Source organism: Geotrypetes seraphini, chromosome 4 (genome assembly GCF_902459505.1).
Source record: "Geotrypetes seraphini chromosome 4, aGeoSer1.1, whole genome shotgun sequence".
Taxonomy (NCBI): Eukaryota; Metazoa; Chordata; class Amphibia; order Gymnophiona; family Dermophiidae; genus Geotrypetes; species Geotrypetes seraphini.
This window is the reverse complement of record NC_047087.1, coordinates 208,399,412-208,418,520: the sequence shown is the minus strand read 5'-3', so window position 1 is coordinate 208,418,520 and position 19,109 is coordinate 208,399,412. Positions and strand designations below refer to the sequence as shown.

General features: G+C 47.7%; 1 protein-coding gene across 4 annotated transcripts in view; it reads left to right on the top strand.

Annotated features, from left to right (window-relative positions):
• WAPL (WAPL cohesin release factor) overlaps window positions 1-19,109 on the top strand; it is a 315,421-nt gene that overhangs the window by 203,095 nt on the left and 93,217 nt on the right. The window lies entirely within an intron of this gene.

Below are 19,109 nucleotides of genomic sequence, written 5' to 3'. Positions count from 1 at the left end.
ACCCTGGTGTAGAAGTACACGGAGGGAGGAAAGGGGGGATTCAAAGAGACATGCATATGCCGGACTGGGGGAGGGGAAGTAATAATGGGTCTTAAAAACAGTGGAGAGGGCGAGAGATGGTGGACAATGGGATTTAGGGTGGGAAGGAACAGAAAGGGAGAGAAGTTGGACACAAGGGATAGTGTGGATGGGGGGATAGAGATACTGGATAGGAGGGTAGTTGGGAAGAGATGGGGGAGAGATGGTGAACCCTGGGGTGGTGGGGAAGGAAGAAGACATGCTGGATGAAAGGGTAGTTGAGAAAAGGTGGATCTGGGGATGCAGACGAAAAAAGGAAAGATGCTAGACCTCCGGGGGAGGGAATGGAAACGGAAGGGGAGGACAGAGATGGAAGATGAATAGTTAGCACCGAGAAAGAATAAAACGTCAAATGGACAGGCGACCCTGGCAAGCGAGTTATGAGAAGACAACTAGAGCCTTGGGACAAAAATGATTTGAATAATGACCAGACAACAAAAGGTAGAAAAAATAATTTTATTTTCTATTTTGTGATTACAATGTCAGATCCTGTCAGAGGTGGTGTTAGACCGCGAACGTGAGCTAGGATTTAACAGAGAGAAGAAAAGTCTTTTTTCTTTGTTTATTTTGTTTACACCACAGCACCAGTGTGAGTAGGAGAGGGCAAAAGGGGTGAAGAAGCTATAAAATAAACCCACCAGGATGTTTGGGGATAAAAAACAATTTGTGCAGGAAAATTGAATCAAATTAATTTTTTTCCTGAATCGGGCAGCATTAGCTTTAGCGGTCTCTAAATAAAGGATTATCATTGTTGTTATTCACCCCTCAAAATTCAGTGACCATACCTAGATAGTAGGAATGTCCAAACTGTTGATCTTACTGCATATACTTGAATATAAGTAGGGAACATTCCCTCCAACTCCCAAGAAGGGGTTTGTATTCTTATTCTTCCTGTATACTGTTAAATAAATCCAAATAAATGGAATCTAACACTTCTCAGCCAGGTTTGAAAGTAGGATATAGCAGTTACCCAATCCTTCTGACCATCTGTAGGCATGATGATTTCCCAAAAAATGAGGTCCACACTTGAAAGATGGAGCATATGCCTGAGCATTTTGAGCTGGAAATGCTCAGGCCTATGTGGAGGGATTATTTAATAAAGGTAAAGTAATATTCAATTGGGAAAAATTTGAAAAGATCTTTAAAAATTATATATAAACATGGTTTTCATTTCCTTATCATTTTTATGTTTTCTTTACTTTCCGTTTTCCCTTAGTTCTTCCTATATATATCACTTTTTATTTTCTTTTTTCTCCCTTCTGCCTGCTGCTTCTGTCCTCTTCCAGTTGCTGTTCTCTCATCCCTCTGTGGTCTCTTCCGTTCTGCCCAACAGCAGAGAGAAGCCCAAAACCACAAAAGTGGTTGAAACCCTGGTGCAGTTGTAGCCACAGCACAGCTTCTCTGCTCCCACACCATGGCAGAGGGATGCGTGGCTAGTGGCAGATACCAAGAACTAAATTTTGGACTTTGTCTTGGGTTTTTCTTCTCTTCTTTTAAGGCCACATCGTGTTTTATATTCTACACAATTTTTTCTCTACATCATTTGGCACACATCTTTGAACATAATTACCATTCTACCTGAGCTTAAATGCTGCTACTTTTAAACCCTTTGGATTGTTTGAGGTTCATCAGGGAGACATTGCCTTCAGGAATGTTCCAAATGTTAATGCCATTACCTGTTGACTTAGTCTGGCTTATCAATTAACTGGTAAGTTTATTGATAAGCACATTAGTGTGTTGGCATTTACATTAGGAGTTTTATGTTTGTAAATGCTTTTCAGAGAACTATCAAGAAAGTGTTTTGTTCAAATGTTTTATAAAGCTTAAATTGCTTCAGTACATATTAGGTGAGCAGAATTTATGTTTTCATTGCTTCAGTTACCTTGTTGTTCAGTTAAGTAAGTGTTCATGTCATCTTTTCTAATAATTAACACACAAATCAGATGGTGAAGCATATGAATTGCTGTTTGGTAATGTCTATTCCAGTGCAATAGGTGAGACATTCTAGTCAATAGGGTTATTTCCCCATACTTGCTTGCTCTGCAGAAGGAATTCCCTCTAGATTTTTCACTCTGCCTCTTTAGTACTTCACTGATCAGTTTAGCGCCCTCTACAGTCTTTTCTTCTGCAAGCATGTCTGCAGCTGTATGTGTTATGCTCTCCCCATTTTATTGTTTTAAATTTGATGTAATGTCATCCCCTTTTCAGGTAATTTCATGTTTGAAGCAATTTTGGAGCTCCGCCTGCTTGAGAATTCACAGACTTCAGTCTATAGCTGACAGGCTGATTATTTTTGGGTACCTGTTAGCCAGTCTGCATAGTTTTCCTTGGAGCTCAGGGCCGTCCCTGAAGTAATCTCACCTTCTGTTAAGCAGGGGTTAAGCGCAGACTATGAGGCACACTTAGGGGGCTCAGCGGTATTCAGCAGCATGCCAGCTACGTTTTCGCATCTCCACCCATCATGGTGCGCATCCGGTGGTCCACTAGGATGGAGGCATAGTCAGACAGTAGAGTCTGACCATCAGCCCAAAGATCAGCTTTGTGAGAGCATTCCCATCATTGTGGGAGTGAATTCTTCTACTGAGAAAGAGCTGTGAGCAGGTGGAGTTCAGTGTATCATGTCACAGTGAGTACAAGGAGCTGACAGCTTGTGAGAGACATTGGGGAAAGTTTAAAAAGTGGGGTTTTCTGAGTTTCTGCATGTTCCCCTGTTTACCCCTTCCTGAAAAATCCTAAAATCATCATTTTTGGACTTTGGGAAGTATGAAAAATATTGTGTTTTTGGTGCCCGTGGCCATCTTGGATTTTTAGCATTTTTTTTTTCTTCTCCCTGCTTCTTCAAAACTTTTATTTTTGCCTGGAAAACTGTTGGGATGAAGTCCTTGGGCTCTCCTCTTGTGAATTAATGCCAGGATTAAGCAAATTTAGCGCTTTTAGAGCGTTCTTGTGCCACTTGCTACGTGGCGCAGCTAGGAGGGGGCTGTAGTGACTGGCTTAGCTTCCCCCCACAGAAGCAGGTGATCAGATGCTCAGCCAGCCCAATGGAGTGGCCTTCATTACTTTCAGGGCTCGGCATGGCTGGTTCTTCAGCCTAAGACACGCAAATTTAAGTCATCTAAGGATGACTCTATGCCCCAGGAGCCGGATATCTTCTCTAAAATCATGAGGTTTTGTAGTCAAGAGTTTAAAAAAAAAAAAGAAAAAGCATATTCTGAGCAGTCTTCTTTCCCCCAGGACACTTTTGGGTGATGGTGTGCCTTCGGGCTTATCCTCACCTCCGCCTGATCCAGCGGCTGTTCTGCCTGCTCATGATTTGGGGGATCCAGATGCTGATCCTGACCATTCTGAAATGACGGAGGTGATCAGTGGAGTGCCACAGGGCTCGGTCTTGGGCCCAATCCTATTCAACATCTTTATAAGGGACTTGGCAGAAGGGCTTCGGGGTAAAATAACATTATTCGCCGATGACGCCAAACTAAGTAATGTAGGGGGCAAATGCACAATAGATGATGTTTCAATGCCCGACAACATGATGCACGACCTACTCCTATTGGAGCGCTGGTCTAGGTCCTGGCAACTCAGCTTCAATGCCAAAAAATGCAAAGTTATGCACCTGGGCAGCCAAAATCCATGTAAGACTTATACCCTAAATGGCGAGATCCTAACAAGAACTGAAGCAGAACGTGACCTAGGGGTGATTGTCAGTGAGGATATGAAGGCTGCCAATCAAGTGGAGCAAGCTTCATCCAAAGCAAGACAAGTCATAGGTTGCATACGCAGGGGTTTCGTCAGCCGAAAGCCGGAAGTCATTATGCCATTGTATAGATCCATGGTGAGGCCCCATCTGGAATACTGTGTACAATTCTGGAGGCCGCATTATCGCAAGGATGTGCTGAGACTGGAGTCGGTTCAGAGAATGGCCACCCGGATGGTCTCAGGACTCAAGGATCTCCCATACGAGGAATGGCTAAATAAATTGCAGCTATACTCACTCGAGGAGCGCAGAGAGAAGGGGGACATGATCGAGACGTTCAAGTATCTCTCGGGCCGCATAGAGACGGAGGAACATATCTTCCTTTTCAAGGGTCCCACGACAACAAGAGGGCATCCGTGGAAAATTAGGGGAGGGAAACTACGACACCAGGAAATTCTTTTTCATAGAAAGGATGGTTGATCGCTGGAATAGTCTTCCACTGCATGTGATCGAGGCCAGCAGTGTGCCTGATTTTAAGGCCAAATGGGATCGTCACATGGGATCTATTCACAGGGCAAAGGTAGGGGAGGGATCTATTCACAGGGCGAAGGTAGGGGAGGGACATTAGGGTGGGCAGACTAGATGGGCCTTGGCCCTTATCTGCCGTCTATTTCTATGTTTCTATGTATTCTGATCCATTATTTGACAGTTCAGCTTTTCCTGAATCGGTGGATCCAGGCTTGTGGGCTGGATCTGCAGATCTTTTGGGTGATCTGGATCCTTGTGGTGATCCTACTGTCCTGCGCTTAATTGTTTGTGGCTCTGCCTTATCTTCCTGCTGAATCTTTGCAGGAATTGAACTTAAGTGACTTAGCTGATTCTGTCCACTTCGCCTCACTGGCTTTGTAGTGGGCGTTCGCACTCTGCGACCTTTCCCTGGAATCCAGATATGAGATTTATGATCTCTGAGCAGTTTGACTCTTTTGAAGGTACTTTGAAGAGTGCTAGAGCTATGTCCTCCTTGCATCCACTGGGGCAGGAGTGTCAGCAGCTTTGGGGGTGGCCCAAGGTGGATTCCTTGGTGGCACAAGTGATTAAGCGCACATATCTCTTCCCAGTGACGGGGGAGTTGTGTTGAAAGATATGCAGGACTGCCGTGTGGATGTGGTCCTCAGGAAACTTTTTAAAACAGCCAATTTGGGCATCAAAGCTGCTGTGGCAACGTCTTTTGTTGCACGCGCCTGTATCTGTTGTGCATGCTAGAGACTGATGCCGGTTGAGCCTCTTCCTCAACTGCTGATGGTTGGGATGGATTATATAATGGATGCCTTTTATGGACTTTTGAAAGTGCTGGCAAAAGTGTCAGCGTACTCTCTTTCGGCCTGACAATTGCTCTTGGTCAGGCAGTGGGCTGGCGATTCCACTTCCATAGCAACTTTAGCGAGGCTGTCCCTTTAAGGGGTAGTTATTGTTTGGCAGAGGCCTGGATGTCCTCATGGATTCGGTATTGGACTGTCATCCAAAGACCCTGCCTGATAGTAGACCCAGACCCTCCTGGGGTTCTAGGCGTTCTAATTTTCAGGGCTTCAGACAGTATGCACATTCCACGTCACAGAGATTTTCCCAGAGCTTCTGAGGTCAGTATGCGAGCTACAGGCATTCCCAACCTTCCGCCACCCATCCTGCACACCCTGCCAGAAAGACACAATGACGCCAGAATGCCGAATTCGCCTCTGCAGATAGGGGCCTGCTCTCGGAGTTTCTGCCTGCCTGGATGTGCATTACAGCAGACCAGTGGGTCTTGGACATTATTCAATCAGAATATAAGCTGGAATTTGCTCAGCCTTTGTCAGATTGGTTTGTGGATTCTCCATCTGGACAATTGGACAAGGCGCTCAGAGTCCAGGGTATTGTTCAGCGCTTTCTGGATATTCAAGCTAGAGAGCTGGTGTTATGCAACCTCTCAGGCTCTGGCAGAGAGGGAAATTTCGAGGTGATTCCAGGAAATACTTCTTCACAGAAAGGGTGGTCGATCATTGGAACAGTCTACCTCTACAGGTGATTAAGGCCAGCAGCGTGTCAGATTTTAAGAGAAAATGGGACATTCACGTGGGATCTCTAAGGGAGTAAAGTCATGGGGGTGGGTCATTAGAGTGGGCGGACTTGATGGGCTATAGCCCTTTTCTGCCGTCATATTATATGTTTCTATACTCTATATACTTTATCATGCCAAAGAAAGGCTCAGAAGATTGGAGGCCTATTCTAGATTTTCAGCACGTAAATGCAGCTCTCAGCTTCGAAATGGAGACCTTGTGCGGTCATTGCAGTAGTGGCTCTTGGGGATTTTCTGGCCTCCCTGGATCTTATGGAGGCGTACTTACACATTCCCATATTTCCATCCCACTGCAAGTTTCTGCGGTTTCGTGTTCTGGATCACCATTACCAGTTTTTGGCCTTGCCTTTTGGGCTGGCGACATCACCTCAGACCTTCACCAAGGTAATCAAGTTTATCAAGTTTATTAACACAATTTGATTAATCGCCTATTATAATCACTAAGCGATGTACATAGTAAAAATATATCAAGTAAAAAGGGGTTAACATTTTAACAAAAGAACATTTAGCTTAAACAAACATACAGTTGGGAAGGAAAAGATAAAAGTTACAATTTTTGTTTGGGGTAGAATAAGGTAATAACAATAGGTAAAGGGGAGTAATAACCTCAGCAATTTTAAATTTATTATACTTTAAACATTAAAAGCATCTCTAAATAAATAAGATTTTAAAAGTTTTTTAAATATTAAAATATCTTTTTCATTACGAATGTATTGAGGAAGGGCGTTCCACCATAGGGGACCTGTCACCGAAAAAATGTCGGCCCTTCTTGTACCAATGATTTTTAGGGAAGGTACTGAAAGAAGATTCTGGTTGGATGAGCGAAGTGATCGTTGTGTATTATAAGGTATCAAGAGTCTGGATATGAATTGAGGTTCACCGCATGCTAAAGTTTTAAAGATGAGTATAATTATTTTAAATGTGATTCTATGGTTAATAGGTAGCCAATGAGAATCTATTAACAACGGAGAAACATGATCATATTTCTTTGCATTGTATATTAATTTTATTGCAGTGTTTTGAATCAATTGTAATCTCCTTTTTTCTTTTAATGATATGTTGAGGAAGAGAGAATTGCAGTAATCGAGTTTCGATATTACTAATGAATGAATTAGTATTGTGATAGATTTAGGGGTCAGAAATTTGGATATTGATCTAATACGGCGTAATTTATAAAAACAGTTTTTAACCGTAAGAGAAATATGATCGTGATAAGTGAATTTTTCATCAATTAGTACACCAAGAATCTTAACTGAAGGAACTACATTTAGTGTGGTGTTATTAAGAATGAATGGGATTGACAATGTTATATCGTTCCTCCAAGTAAATAATACGGCTTTCGTCTTCTTTATGGTGGTGGTGGCAGTTTGCCTGAGGAAGATGGGTCTGCAAGTTTACCCTTATCTAGATGGCTGGTTGATCAGAGTTCCTTCGTTAGCCAGGGACATCGCACAGTGGAGCAGATGCTTCAAAGTGCTGGAGGATTTGGGCTGGATTGTCATCCTCAGAAGGACTGTCATCCTCAGTCATCTGCAGTCCATGCAGTCATTGGCATACTTGGGAGTCCTCTTTGAAACAACTGCGGGCTGTGTCTACCTGTCTGAGACTCGTAGACAGAAACTGTGTGGCCAAATTTCTGCACTTTTGGAGCGGCTGGCTCCTTCGGCATGGGATTATCTTCAAGTTCTAGGCTCCATGGTTGCCACACTGGATGTGGTTTCTTGGGCGAGGGCGCAAATGCATCCTCTTCAGCATGCATTGCGCTCTCACTGGGTGCCACACCGAGATGCTTTGCAGATTTGTCTGCCGTGGCCTCTAGAGGCTCAGGCAAGCATGGACTCGCCCACAATCCCTCTGCAGGGACGTACCGCTCCTCATTGTCTCTTGGATTATGGTGATAGCTGATGCCAGCCTTTGGGACTGAGTTGCTCATTTCAATCGTCCTGTTCAGGATTTGGACACACTCACAGAGAAAGTAGTCATCTGCCCGGTAGAACTGAGGGATATTTGTTTGACTCAGATGAAGTTGCAGAAGACTCCAGAGAACCGAGCAGTCAAGGTCTTCTCTGACTATGTTGCGGCAGTAGCTTGTCAATCGCCAGAGAGGGACCAAGAGTGATCCTCTGGCTCAGGAAGACGACGCCTTTTTCTTGAGCAGGACATCTTCTGGCGCTGACAGCAGCACATGTGGTGAGAGTGGACAACGTGCAAGCAGACCTCCTCAGCGGACAGTCTCTGTATCCGGGCGAATGGATCCGGTTCCCACAGGCATTTCAGATGATTGCAGAATGCTGGGGGAGTCCCCACGTTGATCTCATGGCCACTTCTTGATACAAGAAGGTGCTGTACTTCTTTGTCAATGTTCCAAGCCCAGAAGCGGATGGCATGACGTGCTTGTCAGTTCTAGCAACAGGAGTTTTCTCCTGTCTGTTTTTTAACAACTGGGCCTTTGGTCGACCGTGTTCTTCAGAGGATTTTGGTTCTTAGTCGCATTATGCTGGTGGCTTCAGCTAGTTCAGCTAGTTCACGCTGAGCGCTTGTTCGGACCCTTTCACGCAGGGTCCAGTTAGCATGCCTGATCCAGGGCTTTTGCTCTTCTGGCATGGCTCTTGAGCATGCGACTTTTGTTCTACCCTTGTTGAGGTTCTTCTGAAGTCTACAAAGTCATCCGGGGATCGGCGTACGCTACGGTATGGAAGGCCTTCCAATAAAGATGCATCCAAGACCAGGTGGATCCGTATTCAGCTCTGATCTCGCTGATGCTTGTCTTTCTTTACACAGGAAAGATACTAGGCTTATGGTGGCTTTTCTGCAGGTTCCAGTAGCTGGGCTCTCTTACTTAGATCCCAGGACAGTTTGTCCTCATTGGCGGCTCATTCTGATGTCGCTCAATTCTTGCAAGGGGTTCATCATGTTAGATGGCTGGTTCTCAATCCTATCTCTGCCTCGGACCTTAGCCTGGTGCTGTTTAGCTTTATGTAGGCTCCCTTTGGCCTTCTTTCAGATGCTTCTTTGTTGGCTTTGATGCTCTTGGCTGTTTCGGCTTTTCAGGTGGCTCAGGCAGTGTGTTTGCCTGCCTTTCTGTCGACAGGTTCCTCGACCCAGACCTCCTGTTGTAGCCTCTGGATGTACGCAGGGTTCTCCTGCGTGGATGGGAGGTCACGCACGAGTTTCACCTCTGATCATCTGTTTGTGCCGACTCATTCGATTAAGCGGGGTGCTCCCGTTTTTAGGGCCCAGATATCTAGATGGATCCATAAGGCCATTTTGTCAGCCTACATTCTTTCAGATTCCGTCAAGGCACTTTCCGTCAAGGCACTTTCTACCAGGAGTGTGGCTTCTTCATGGTCCGAAGCTAGATCTGTCCCTCCTGAGGAGATTTGCGGGGCAGCAATGTGTTTTTTTTCTTCCCACGTTTCCAAGTTTTACAGACTGGATTTTGCTGCAAGGCAGGATTCGACCTTCGGGTCCTCGATCTTAGGGGCCGGCGCAGCAAGCCCACCCTAGCTGTTTGGGGGGACTGCTTTTGTATGTCCCTGTGCTAGAATGTCTCGCCTATTGCACTGGAAAAAGAGATTATGTACTTACCCTGTAAGCTCTTTTCCAGTAGATAGGTGAGACATTCTAGACTCCCCGCCCTGGCTTTTCTGCGCCTGTTCACAGTTTGTCTGTTTATGCTTCTCCAAGCTGCTTCTTGGAAGCCTCTCAGTCCTTGAGGGCTGAGAAGAATTTATTTCTATGCTCATTTTCTTGGGGAATTGTGCTTCACTCCTTTGGAGCCTGTATTTGCGGTTAATGGTACTGTTTCATTACTTTCATCAGAACACTTTGTTTAGCCTCTTATTCCAGGTGCCTCTGCTCCACATAGGTGGGTGCCTCTTGATGCTTGAGTACTAACTGTAGAGGGCACTAAACCGATCAGTGAAGTACTTCAGAGGCAGAGTGAAAAATCCAGAATGGATTCCTTCTGCAGAGCATGTAAGTATGGGGAAATAACCCTATTGTCTAGAATGTCTCATCTATCTACTAGAAAAGTTTACCAGGGTAAGTACATAATCTCTTTTTTTTTAATTCACATGACTTGCATTATATCCAGGATTGATTTAACATGGATGACAGAGATATTTTTCACAAAATTCTCTATAGTAGAATTAGATCGGTGGTATAATTTGTTATATAGTATACCCTGGTTATTCTGAAAATTGTTTTTGAACTTAAATGTTGATAAATATAAATTTATCTCTTCAGTTTGATTAGTAATATTTGCAGCTGTAGAAAGGTCAAACCCTAGAGAATGAGTTTGAGATACTTTAATTTTTAAACAAGATGTTAGTAGTCTTAACAGTTTGTACACTAAGGGTCATAGATTTGATATACTACCTTTCTATAGTAGAAATATTGGAAATGTTTATATTAGTTCAGGATTGGGTCTAGAACAGTGGTCTCAAACTCGCTGCCCGGGGGACCACATGCGGCCCGCCAGGTACTAATTTGAGGCCCTCTGTATGTTTTATCATAATCACAAAAGTAAAATAAAAGTTTCTTGATCATATGTCTCTTTAGCTATAAATTACAATATTAAGGCTTAGCCAAAAGAAAAGATTTATAAACTATAAAGAGTTTTACCTCATGCGAAATTGTCATTTCTTTAATAAGACATTAACTATGTTTTCTGAGGCCCTCCAAGTACCTACAAATCCAAAATGTGGCCCTGCAAAGGGTTTGAGTTTGAGACCGCTGGTCTAGAGCATGTTTTGAAACCTCACTGGATTTACTGCTAACAAGGAGTCGGGTGTGGAGGTCCCACTAGACCCGAGGGAGGTTTAAGGTGTGGGGGGGGGGGGGTTTGTGTTTTGGTTTTTGTTGTTGGGGTAAGTTAATTTGGGTTGAACAGGAGGGGATTAGTTCTCATGGACACATTTCATAATTATATAATCTAACAGATTTGCAGGCATTTGGTAACAAAATTGCTTATGGTGACTGTTCTAAAGGTGTGAAATTATTTTTTGTTATATGTGACTGTCTCTGGGAAAAGGTGTCTAAAGTAGCAGATACAAAATATTGAGAATAAATGATTTTTTCATGTCATGGGTCTGTCTATAAGCAATCTTCAGAAGTTATATTTGAATTTCTGAATATTTTTTTACATAAAAGGATGGAGTTTTAACTACTGTACTGTTTTACAAATCATTTTCTCTAACAATTTATTAAAACCTCATTTTTTGTTTCTGGAGACTGTCACCTTTTCCCAGAGATGGTCACAAATGGTAAATTTGAAATAAATGATACTGAATATTGCATGTAGGAGATGGAAAACTGAAACGGGTGAAGATTGTGGGTAAGAAATGCTAAGATTAGATTAGTTATTGCAAGAGAAATGTGACCTGAGTTGTAGCAGATGAGATAAATCGTCACTACCTATGTATTGTAGAATAAAATCAAATTGTCACTAACCTAGGTACTTTATCGTTTGATCTAAGGTAGCTTTGGAGGAGGGCACTATGCCTCTTCCAAAATTCTTATTTTTATAATGTCAAGTGGGAACTTCAGAAGCAAAGATTTTCTTCTTTCATAATTGTACTTTCTTGTATTATCCCGTCTATTCCTGGACAAGTGGATTATGCAACCCCAGTCCGCTTCTAGGAAGCCTCATTTACATCATTTTTCAGACCCTCCCCTCTTACCTCAGGACTGCCCTTATGTATTCAGTTGCTTTCCTACAAGTGAGATAGTAGAAGCTAGTCTTTTCTGCTTGTGTTGATTTTTCTTTAAAGTCCTTTTTTTTTTTTTTTTTTCGCTTTGCACCTTCGTGCTGCAGAGGTTCCCAGTGGAGATAGCTTTGGCCGTGGGAGATCGCAGACTTTGAGGAAAAGTATGTCTCCATAAGGTTGGTTGCCTGGCAGTGCACCCTCTAGACAGCCTATACTTTCAATCAGGGCTCAGGGACCATTCCCTTGGGAGCTTACTCACCCCAGGTTCGTCCGCTAGTGGGTTTGAGCACAAGCTGTGTGACTCTGAAGGTGTGTCCGGGATTGGGGCCGACTGAATTCCTCCGCAAAGTCATATGTGCAGCATGTTCTGTGGATGGCAGAGGTCACTGGCTGTTTAACTCAGGCCAGAGGGGCAGTCAGAAGACCAGCAGTTCAGTTACAAGGCTTGTTGAAGTGGAGGATCTCCCTGTAAGCTGTTTTGGCTTCCTTTACTGTGGCTTCCAGCATGGCACCGTGAGTACAAGGCTAACAGTCTGTTTCAGCTAATTTTTTTTTTTTTTGGGGGGGTGTCTTGAAAAGTGAGATTTGGGCAGTTTGGGAGTTAGTCCTAGTCTCCCACCCCTAAAATTGTTGTGTTTTGAAGGTTCCTGTGCTTTTCCCGGGCTTATTTTTTTATTACACCTGCGGTGATCATATTTGATTTTCCTGATTTTAATTTAGTTATTTATGCCTTTGCAAGCTTCGTTTTTGCAAGAAAACCACTCAGATGGACTTCCCAGAGCAGGATACTTCAGATTCATACCCTGTTTGTGGTGGATGGCTGTCTGGTGAACGGATGTGTTCCAAGTACTCTGCTGCGTGGGAGGGGGGCAAAATATCATCAGGCCAAGTTCCCTCAACCTCTGAAGTGGGTTTTTCTGCTCTCTCTCCAGCCGGGAGCAGCCCAAAAATGTTGAAAGAGGGCCCCCAGCAAAACGCCCTCCAAGAGTTCTAAGGGGTTCCCAGGAGGCAGCTGCTGCCCTCGGATGACAGGTTTTCCCCATAATTTATTAACATGCTTTATTAAGCTTTTTTGGCCAAGAAAAAGACACCTTTCACGCATCCTCTGGTATCCTTGCTGGTAATGGGCAATCCCCCTTCCCAGGACATGAGTCTTGAGTCCAATCTCACTGAGTTATCCAAGGATGTTTTGCCAGCTGATGACACAAATGACCGGAATGACCTGACCATAACTTTGCTTATGTAGGCTGGTACTACCACTGCGGGATATGTTGCTGTGTTCGTGGACCTCCAGGATCTGGGTGAGGACACCACGGTGCGGAGATTTTTCAAACCCGTGGCTTTGATCTCTGAAGCCCTCCAGGTGTTGAAGTTGAAAAGTTGGGCAGTCAACTTCTTCGGAATTCTCTCTTATAAGTAGTGAGAAACCGCAGGCTGCAGGACGTTATCAAGATGCTCACGGACCACTGGGGGTTCGTTGATATGCACTATAGACATGTCAAAGCTCTACCAGATGGCGGAAGCTTTTGGTCAGCATTTTACGTCCCCAAAAGTGGATTCCTTTGTGCTTCTGGTCACAAAGCGCACTTCTCTCCCTAGTGAAGGGGAAGGGGTGCTAAAGGACATGCAGGACTGTAGAGTAGATTTTGTCCTCAAACACCTTTTTGCGGCTGCTGGGTTGAAAGCAGCAGCAGCGGCTGCTTCCTTTGTGGGCAAAGTTTGTCACCATGATAGAAACATGATGGCATATAAAGGCCAAATGGCCCATCTTGTCTGCCCATTCACAATAACCATTACTTCTTCCTGTCTCTAAGATATCCCACGTGCCTATCCCAAACCTTCTTGAATTCAGATAGTCTCAGTCTCTACCATGTCTACTGGGAGATTGTTCCACGTGTCTACCACCCTTTCTGTAAAAAAGTATTATCCCAGGACAAGCAGGCATGATATTCTCACATGTGGGTGACGTCATCTACGGAGCCCCAACGCGGACAGCTTTTCAAGCAAACTTGATTGAAGTTTCAAGTTTGCACACTGCACCACGCATGTGCTAGCCTTCCTGCCCACTAGAGGGCGCATCCCCACCTCGTGGTCCTCAGTTCAATTTCATCCGCGGAGCCAGAAGCCCTGTGGAAAATTGTGCTCTTCAATTTGCCTTCTGTCGCCGCGGCTGTGTCCTGATTTCGACGCGGTCGCTGCGTTTTGTCTTGTTTCTTTTCTTTCATTGTTCAGTTCTCGTTACAAAAAAAAAAAAAGTTTTATTTTTTCCGTCGCTCCGGGGGCTCCCGGTAGCCGCGGCCGTGGGACCTCGTCTGTTCCCGGCCGCTTTTTGGGCCCATGTCCCGGCCTGTGACGGGATTTAAAAAGTGCGGTCGGTGCGACCGACTCTTATCGATAACAGATCCTCACCGGTGCTGTTTGCTGTGCTTGGGGCCCCAGCACCCGACAGACTCTTGTGCCAGGTGTGCCACCTTTCAGAAGAGGGCTCTCAAACGCTGCAGGGCCCGCATGGCGGAACTTTTCGCCGTTGAGTCCCCGACTGGGAAGGCCTCGAGTTCGGCCTCAGCTTCGGCCCCGGCCTTGACCTCGGCCTCGACCTCGGCCTCGGGCCCCTCGGTTTCGCCTCGACCTTCGGTCCCATCGAAGCCTGTGGCCTCGTCCAAGCCGGCCTCGGGTAAGTCTCCACTTCCCTCCTCAGCTCCAGGATCATCCAAGAAGCCATCCTCGGGCTCCTCGACGGCGGGAGGGTCTGCCTCCGCCCAGCCCAAGGTGTCCAAATTGATTGCCCCGAGGGAATACTCGAGACCGAGGTCGCCCTCGGGTACGGGGGCTTCGGCTCCCGAGGCTCGTTCTGCCTCGACCTCGGCTTGGCCCTCGGACCCGGCATCGGTGGGATAGCCTGAGCGTAGCGTGCGGCCCCGTGACAAGATGCGCCGGGTGCGGAGGCTCTCGTCCACTTCGACCTCGAGGTCCTCGCGAGGCTCCTCGCCTTCGGGCAGGCCTCGGGCGAGGCGCCGTCGGAGGAAGGCCAAGCGATCTCGGGCCTCGCCTCGGAGGCGCGGTCGCTCGTCGCCGCTCGGGGTCGAGGCCTTACCAGTCTCGGAGCTCCACCTGGATAACCCCAGTCTTTTTCGCTCCCCTGTCGGAGAGAGTTCCCGTGCCTCCTCGCCGGGGCGGAAGGGACGGGCCTCGATACCTCGTACCCCGGGGGGTTCCCCCAAAGGTTCCCTCAGGCATGACCGGTCCCCGACCCCCTCGAGGTCCCAGGAGCGTGCCTCGTGGGGATCGGGGTCGGGTAGAGAGCCGAGGTATTCCCCCGAGGCCTCCCCCTTCGGCTCGGCGGGGAGATCTCGGTCTCCTTCTCCGCCTGCCAGACCTTCGTCATTCTCCAGGTTTGTGCAGGATATGGCGGGAGCTTTGGGCGTGGACTTGTTGGCAGGTTCCCATTATACCAAAGAGTTTTTGGAAGAGCAGGATCTTCCTGCTCCCCCACGGGAATCCCCTCGCCTTCCGCTAAATAAGGTCCTCCATCAGACCCTCCTCAGAAATTTGGAGACCCCTCTTACGGTCACGGTGGTACCGTCCAAAATGGAGTCGAAATACCGGACCCTCCCTCCTAAGGGGTTCGAGAAGGCGCAACTCTCCCACCAATCGCTCCTGGTGGAGTCGGCGCTTAAGAGGACGCAACCTTCCAGGGTGTCTGCAGCGGTCCCGCCGGGGAGGGAAGGACGAACACTCGACAAATTTGGTCGTCGCCTCTACGCTAACTCTCTTATGGCGACGAGGGTCTTGAATTACGCATTTTCCTATTCTTCCTACTTGCGTACCATGGTGAAGGACCTCCCAGGTTTTAGGGAGGTCATTCCTGATTCCCATAAGGAGCAGTTCGCCACCTTCGTGTCAAATCTCTCTCAACTACGCTTGTACCTATTCCACGCTGTGTACGATGCCTTTGAACTCGCCTCGAGGGTATCAGCCTGTGCGGTGGCTATGCGCCGGCTGGCGTGGCTCCGTACCCTCGAGATGGACCCCAACCTGCAGGAGCGTTTGGCGAATTTGCCCTGCGTGGGTTCTGAGTTGTTTGACGACTCCTTGGAGGCGGCGACCAAACGTCTGTCAGAGCAGGAGCGTTCTCTGGCTTCCCTGGTCCGGCCGAAACCTAAGGCCCCGCCGCAAAAACCTTTTCGACAGCCCCCGAGAAGATACCCGCAGAAATCTACGCCGGCCTTCTCGAGACCTTCGCCCCGACGCCCGCCCCAGCACGGTAGGGAGGTCCATCAAAACCTCCAGCGCAGGGAGCGTCCAAGCCTGCGCCGTCCTTTTGACGGGATCTGCGGTTGGGGGCGGGCCCCCTCCGCAGTATCGCCGGACCCCCTCCCCATCGGGGGTCGAATCAGGTCCTTTTACGGGGCATGGACCGAGATTACATCCGACGCATGGGTGCTCCGGACCGTCTCCGAGGGCTATTTGCTCAACTTCTTAGCGCAGCCTCCAGATATGCCTCCCAGCGCTTGCCCGTCCAATCGGAGCCAGTTGGCCCTTCTCCTGGTCGAGGCCAGGGCCTTGTTGAGCCTACGGGCGGTGGAGCTTGTCCCTCTCGACCAGCGGGGTCGGGGGTTTTACTCCCGTTACTTTTTGGTCCCGAAAAAAACCGGGGATTTGCGCCCCATTTTGGACCTCCGGAAGCTCAACAAGTTCCTGGTCCGGGAGAAGTTCCGTATGTTATCGCTTCCGGTTTTGTACCCCCTGTTGGAGGAAGGGGATTGGATGTGCTCCCTGGACTTGAAGGAAGCATATACCCATGTTCCGGTGCATCCCGCTTTCCGAAAGTTCTTACGGTTCCAGGTGGGAGATTTACACCTTCAGTATAGGGTCCTTCCCTTTGGTCTGGCGTCGTCCCCTCGGGTATTCACAAAGTGTATGGTGGTAGTTGCGGCGGCCCTGCGCTCTCGGGGGCTACAGGTCTTTCCCTACCTGGACGATTGGCTGATCAAGGCCCCGACCAAGGAGGGAGTTATCTTAGCGACCAAACAGACTATCATCTTGCTTCAACGTCTAGGGTTCGAAGTGAACTTTCCCAAGTCTCAGTTGTGCCCGGCTCAGTCTCTCCAGTTTATAGGAGCCGTGCTGGACACGGTTCGCCTCCGCTCTTTCCTCCCCCCTCCTCGGCGGGAGGCCTTGCTTCAATTGGGTCGCCAAGTTTTGAGGCAATCTGTGGTGTCGGCTCAGCGTATGATGATCCTTCTGGGCCACATGGCGTCGACGGTCCACGTCACTCCCTTCGCCCGCTTGCATCTGAGGCTTCCTCAGTGGACTCTAGCCTCTCAATGGCGGCAGGAGCGCGACCCAGTCTCTTGTCCGATCACAGTGACTCCTTCTTTGAGAAGCTCGCTCCGTTGGTGGACCAACTCTTCCAGTCTTTCAGGGGGTTTGCTATTTCTCGTTCCTCCGTGTCGCAAGGTCCTGACCACGGACTCCTCGGAGTACGCGTGGGAGGCACATCTCGACGGTCTGCAGACTCAGGGTCTATGGTCGGCAGAGGACCGCCTTTGTCACATCAATGTATTGGAGCTTCGGGCCATTTTTCTGGCTGCTCGAGCTTTCTGCCACCTACTGCACGATCAAGTAGTGCTCGTACGGACAGACAACCAGGTGGCAATGTATTATGTCAACAAGCAGGGGGGACGGGCTCTTGGCCTCTGTGCCAGGAAGCCCTGCGCCTTTGGGAATGGGCAGTCTCTCAGAACATATTCCTGCGTGCGGTTTACATTCAAGGAGAGAGAAACTGTCTGGCAGACAAACTCAGTCGTCTTCTCCAGCCTCACGAGTGGTCGCTGAACTCCAGGGTTCTACGCGAGATCTTCGACCGCTGGGGGACTCCTCAGGTGGATCTGTTTGCCTCCCCGGAGACTCACAAACTACCCCTCTACTGTTCTCGGATGTACTCCCGGGACCGTCTCGAGGCCGATGCCTTTCTTCTCGACTGGGGGGGGAGGTTCCTTTATGCGTTCCCTCCTTTTCCTCTGATCTTGAGAACGCTGGTTCATCTCAAATCGTCCAGAGCCACGATGATTCTCATTGCGCCTCGTTGGCCCAGACAACACTGGTTCTCCCTGCTTCTTCAACTCAGTGTCAGGGAACCTCTGCTTCTGCCTGTCTTTCCCTCTCTGCTGTCTCAGAGTCGGGGTTCGCTGTTACATCCCAATCTTCAGTCTTTACATCTGACTGCTTGGTTCCTTTCCCCTTGACTTCGGTCCCTGTTTCTCAGTCGGTGAGGGAGATTTTGGAAGCCTCGCACAAGGCCTCGACTCGTATTTGTTATTCCCAGAAGTGGACCAGATTTTCATCCTGGTGTTCCTCGAATCATCTGGAACCGAGTTCAGTTCCCGTGTCTTCGATGCTGGAATATTTGTTGCATCTGTCTAAGTCTGGACTGAAGACGACTTCCATTCGGGTGCATCTCAGTGCCATTGCGGCGTTCCATCGGCATCTTGAGGGTCGTTCTCTCTCTCTTCATCCTCTGGTTACTCGTTTCATGAGGGGTCTCGTGAATGTCCATCCTCCTCTGAAACCTCCTCCTGTAGTTTGGGATCTTAATGTGGTCTTAGCTCAACTGATGAAGCCTCCTTTTGAACCTATCGACAAATCTCTGCTTAAGTTTCTTACTTGGAAAGTGGTCTTTTTGATTGCACTCACTTCCGCTCGTCAGATTAGCGAGCTGTAGGCTTTGGTTGCGGATCCTCCTTTTACTGTATTTCATCATGACAAGGTGGTTCTTCGCACCCATCCTAAATTTTTGCCTAAAGTTGTGTCTGATTTCCACCTCAATCAGTCCATTGTTCTTCCGGTATTCTTCCCGAAGCCCCACTCTCATCCTGGTGAGGCGGCGCTTCACACACTTGACTGTAAGAGGGGGTTGGCCTTTTATCTCCAACGTACCAAGTCTCATCGGAAGGTTCCTCAATTATTTTTGTCCTTTGATCCTAATCGGTTGGGACATCCTGTTTCCAAGCGCACCTTGTCCAACTGGTTGGCTGCTTGTATTTCTTTTTGCTACGCTCAGGCTGGTCTCCCGCTCTTGGGTCGAGTCACGGGGCATAAGGTCCGAGCGATGGCAGCTTCGGTTGCTTTCCTCCGATCTACTCCTATGGAGGACATATGTAAAGCTGCCACTTGGTCTTCGGTTCATACGTTCACCTCCCACTACTGTCTGGACACTTTGTCCAGAAGCGACGGCCGTTTTGGCCAGTCGGTGTTATGTAACCTGTTTTCCTGAATTGCCATCCTCCCACCTGCCCTTTTTTGGTTGGCTTGGAGGTCACCCACATATGAGAATATCATGCCTGCTTGTCCTGGGATAAAGCACAGTTACTTACCGTAACAGGTGTTATCCAGGGACAGCAGACATATATTCTCACAACCCGCCCTCCTCCCCGGGGATGGCTTCTTTGCTGGATATGGAACTGAGGACCACGAGGTGGGGATGCGCCCTCTAGTGGGCAGGAAGGCTAGC